General features: G+C 45.4%; 1 long non-coding RNA gene across 1 annotated transcript; it reads right to left on the minus strand.

Annotated features, from left to right (window-relative positions):
- Positions 1 to 392: 392 nt before the first annotated feature.
- Positions 393 to 1,322, minus strand: LOC117956405. The gene is made up of 3 exons (XR_004659251.1): positions 1,205 to 1,322; positions 882 to 1,006; positions 393 to 776 (listed from the first exon to the last, which is right to left on the minus strand). It is a non-coding gene; the product is annotated as an uncharacterized LOC117956405 (long non-coding RNA).
- Between the last annotated feature and the right edge of the window lie 3,890 nt (positions 1,323 to 5,212).

Consider the following 5,212-nt stretch of genomic DNA (forward strand, 5'->3'; position numbering starts at 1 on the left):
CAGTTTGGGTTCAGGAGTACTTTGATTTTTTGGTTCAAAAACCTGAGAGGAAATGGATAAAATTATCAACAATTTTCAACAGCTTCCATTGTTGTTGAATGGTTGTCTGTGTTACTGTATAATAGTACTGCAAAATAATCAATAAAAGCCTTTTACCACTAAAATATTGACCAGGACATACATTTCATGCTTAAAATCCAATTCACGTATAATAAAGTAATAAATACAAACATATTTTACATAAATACATAGACATTTTAAATAGGAGAAGTAACTGGTGTACCAGTTACCAAGTGTCAGCTTGATTGAATTCAGCTCTGTTCCTTGTTACGATGACAATTTCAGAATCCGAGTCTGAGGTATCATCCACTGAAAAAAATAAATCAAACAACCATTATCTGTTCTCCAGCAGAGTATCTAAATATGTAAAAAATATTGAATCATGAGATCCACTAACCTCCTTAATAGTGTTTCTCCAGGCAAATGAAAAAAGTGATCCTGGAATATGCCTTTCCTATTTCCTTTTTATATTCTGCCAATTTGAATGGCATTTCTAACCCAGGCACATGGATCACCTCTGAGCAGTCTGGATACAAAAGGACATGAGGTTCTTTCCTGCATGTCCATGTTAAATTTTCTAATTTTCTACACAGCTTGTTTCAGAAGATCAGGTGCTGCTACTTCTGAGTCTGTAAATAACGGGAGCGTTTTCCGTCTTAGAGGTTTTTTAAATCAATTCCATCAGTTCCATGTGGCACCATCAATCCTACCTTTTTCTAATAAAATAAATATATAAATTATTTATACTTAGGTAAAATAAATTCACATACACACAAATACATATGGAGCTTTGCAAAATTGTATAGGACGGTCAAACTTACCTGGACGTGTTTTCTTTCTTTAGGCCTATTTCTTTGTTTTGGTCTGTAGTTAAAAGACTGTCGCTCTTTTGACTTCGAGCTTCTGTACTCCATGAACTGTTTGTATGATGGGCATGGATGTTTGGCTGAAATGGACAGAGTTCCGTTTCGAAATAGAATGTCAGAAGCTGCTCAAAAAATCTTTGCATTACTGTTGGAGATTGTTGATTACTGGAAAGAGTCTTGGTTACGAACTTGTGGGTAACTGCCAAAGTACCCAACAATTACTGACTTTTATTCACATGGCCTAAGATAGATAGCATTTTTTGTTTTGCTACACTTACTTTGCTTAACACTGTCCGGCTGTCGAGATGTTGCCTTCAAGTGTCTCCGTCTGATCCGCGTCCTTTGAAAACTCCAAACACCGGCCACACGTAAAGCAAAACCGCGTAAAGGTGTTTAATTTAATTAAGAAGTTAATATTTGTATTTGAAGAAGTAATGGACATTTCCCGTTGATGTACTGCATACTTTTTACGTCTGAATCTGAAACTACGAGAGGTGGAGCTATCGGTTTCTAGCTGTAAGCTAAAGCTAGCGTTACCACATGCTAACAATGGATAACTTGGAGAAAGACGAACTCCCGCAACTGGAAGATATGGACGTTGCAATTAATAAAGACAAACGGAACATAAGCAAAATTCACTTGTATGCTTGTCAGGCGGGACATGGGGAAGATTGCAATTCCTCTCCTGCTACACCTGTGAAACATCAACCTAAGAAGAACCTCTTCAAGAGAGAAACACATCCCGGCCAAACTGACAAAGAACCGTCGCTCTCTGAGCTGCAGAACACAATTATTACAGTTGTCATTGAGAAGATAAATGAAAGAGCAGACAAAAACGATAAGGCTGTCCACTACAACAAAGTTCAAATTTGGCGGTCTTAAAAAGTCTCTGGACTTTTTCCATAAAGAAGTTTTGGACCTGAGAATACAGAACGTGCCTCTTAAAGAAACCTGTGAGTAGCTTCAGAAAAACATTACTGACATGGAACTGAAAATCAACAAGGTCAACCGTTACAGCCAACGCCATAACCTCCGTCTTCACGGCGTTCCTGAAAAAGTGGATGACATTCAAACAAGAGTCCGAGACATCTGTCGAGCAGTTCTACCTGACATTGAGGCCGAGAAGGTCATTTCTGCAATAGATGATGTCCACAGAATTGGCAGACCCAAAGACGGAGGGTCCAATCGACTAATACTTCCATTAATTATCAAGTTCATGTCCAGAACAGCCAGGGATGCGTTGTGGAGGGGATCCTGAAAAACAACTGGGACCACTTCAAAGAAGATCTGACAACAACTGACCGAGACACCCGCAATCGTATATGGCCTGCAGTGGAGGCCTACTTTGTGGGAAATAAGGCGTTTATTAACGGAAAACAGATTAAAATCGACTGCCCTAGAATTTAAATAAGGGAACGGAGGTATTTGTCAAAAATATAACCTACTCCTTGTAAACTTGAATATTCTAGGTTAGACTCGGTCATGATGCCTATATTGTCCTGTTAAGGCAACCAATAGTCAACATGTGTGCAGTGATTCCTGCAATTAACCAAAAAAGTTTAATTCTAGAGAGAATAGTTCGTTTTTTGTTTGTGTTCTCAAATTTCTGTTCTGCTTTATCTGTCAATGCCAGGGGTATTAGGAATCAATTGAAGAAAAAACTTGTATTCTTATGTTGCCAGAGTAAAGGTGCCGATTTTTATTTTATCCAAGAAACTCATGCTTCAGAAGCAGATGCATTTTGGAGGAGTCAATGGGGAAGAGATATGTTGTTTTCATATGGCAGTAACAGGTCGGCAGGGTTCGCTGTACTGCAGGGAAAGTTCAAGGGTCATGTCATCAAGTACCTAACAGATACAGATGGTAGATGGATAATTCTTCTTATAGACATTGACCAATCTCTGTTTGTTTTGGTTAATATCTATGCTTCTAATAATAGGCAAAACAATACAGATATTTTTTCAATATTAGAATATAAAATTAATTATCTCTTAATGGTATTCCCTTCAGCTAGAGTTTTATGGGGAGGAGACTTTAATACAATAATTGTCATGAGCCCTCTCTCTGCCTGGTAACACGCTGATTGGAGTTTGATGACTTTCACCTGTTTCTGCTCTGCTCTGCCTCACCCTCATTACCTACCAGCTGCACTGCATTCACCACTCATCATGTCCTGTATATAATACCTTGTTTTTCAGTCCTCACTTGTCAGATCGTCTGCTACCAGTACCGGTTACCTGCCTGTTTTGGGAAAAGCCTTTTGACTCTCTAATGGTGATCCCGGATCCGCTCAATTGCTTCCGTGTTCTCCTGCTCCGGACTTCTCGGATCATCCAGCTCCCGCTCTCTACTGGGGATCTACACATGGGCTGATTTTGGGATTTCCCGGTACCTCTGAAACTCCCATACCCCCAACCCTTTAATAAACTATTGAACGTGACGCTTTTGTGGTCCTCGTCTTGTTTGGTGTCTGACAGTACGATCTGACCAAACATGGACCCAGCGCACGGTCATAACAGCATGGAAACCGACGGCTCAGAACCACCCACCGCCATGCAACGCCTGGCAGAGACAGAGAGAGAGGTGGATCGCAACACGGCTGACATTGCCTCTCTACTCTAAGCCGGCTTCCAACAGCGTCAGCAGTTCCAGCAGCAACAGCAACAGCAACTTGCAATGATTCTCCAACTTCTCACCAACCTTTCTCCTCTGCCTGCTCCCACCGGCCCAGCTCCAGTCAGCCTGCTCACCGGCCCAGCACCCGAGTCTCCTGCCCAGTCCCCTACTGCCGCGGCTGTCGGTGTCCCAGAACCCAGGATCGGCAATCCAGAACGGTTCAACGGCGACCCAACCCAGGTACGGGCGTTCCTGTCCTGACGAGCTGCCGTGTCCAGTTCACCCTGCAACCCAGGACTTTTGATACTGAAGGGGGCGAAGGTCGGTTACGTGATTACTCACCTGACGGGCCGAGCTCGTCTCTGGGGAACGGCAGAGTTTGAGCGCCAGACCCTAGCATGTTCGACCTTCAACCTATTCGCAGAGGAGATGCTCAAGGTATTCGATTTGGAATCCACAACTGCCGAGGCATCTTGGACTCTGATGAGTATTCACCAAGGTAGAAGGACTGTTGCAGATTACTCCATCGACTTTCGAACTGTGGCAAGTCGGAGCTCCTGGAACATGGAAGCATTGGTGGATGCTTTCCTCCACAGCCTGGCGGACTACGTAAAGGACGAGCTGGTTTCCCATGATCAACCCCCCACTCTCGATGAAGCCATTGCCCTGAATGTCCGCATCGACCGCAGTATTCAGGCCCGCAGTCGTGAGAGAGGGCGCCAGGGTCCATCCACCAGCACACGGAGCGTCCCAACTGCCCTTCTGTCCTCACCTGCCACACCATCTAGCCAGCTGGACCAGTCTGAACCGATGGAGATCGGCCGCGCCTCCCTAACCCCTGCAGAGCACCAGCGACGCCTCACCTCCAACTTGTGCCTGTACTGTGGTGGGGATGGTCATCGAGTCGCCACCTGTCCAGCAAAAGCCGGAGCTCACCCGATGTAGGAGGAATCCGGATGAGCTCAATGAACATTCCGCCCTCCATCAGTTGTAAACCCCTCATCCAAGTCTGTCAAGTCTTCACCTGTCTGATTCTACCCACACTCTGGCAGCTCTGGTGGACTCTGGCGCAGAAGCAAACATTATTGACACGGGACTTGCTCGTCAGCTGGGCTTGGAAAACCATTGCTTGTCCACTCCTGTTCCAGCCCGGGCCCTGGATGGTCACTTACTTGGCACAGTTACCAGCATCACAGCTCCCGTATCTATGATGGTGTCAGGAAACCAATGTGAGACCATCCGCTTTCATCTGCTCAGCTCTCCAGGCCAACCCCTAATCCTGGGCTACCCTTGGCTCCGTCTCCACAATCCTCACCTCGATTGAGTCACCTGCCACCTGACCTGTTTGCGTGCTGCCTCGCTGCCCCCCGGCTCAGTACCCCCCAGCATTGCCCCCGACATTTCTAATGTTCCTGACTGTTACCATGGTCTCCGAGAGGTGTTCAACAAGACCAAAGTCACGTCACTGCCCCCACACCGTCCGTACGACTGTGCCATTGATCTTCTCCCTGGTACTGCTCCACCCAAAGGTCACCTCTACTCACTATCCCCTCCGGAAAGAAAAACTATGGAGGAATACGTCCGGAACTCCTTGGCAGCTGGACTTATCCGCCCGTCTTCCTCTCCTGCTGGTGCCGGGTTCTTCTTTGTGGGAAAGAAAGATGGTTCTC

The sequence above is a fragment of the Etheostoma cragini genome, chromosome 14 (assembly GCF_013103735.1).
Source record: "Etheostoma cragini isolate CJK2018 chromosome 14, CSU_Ecrag_1.0, whole genome shotgun sequence".
NCBI lineage: Eukaryota > Metazoa > Chordata > Actinopteri > Perciformes > Percidae > Etheostoma > Etheostoma cragini.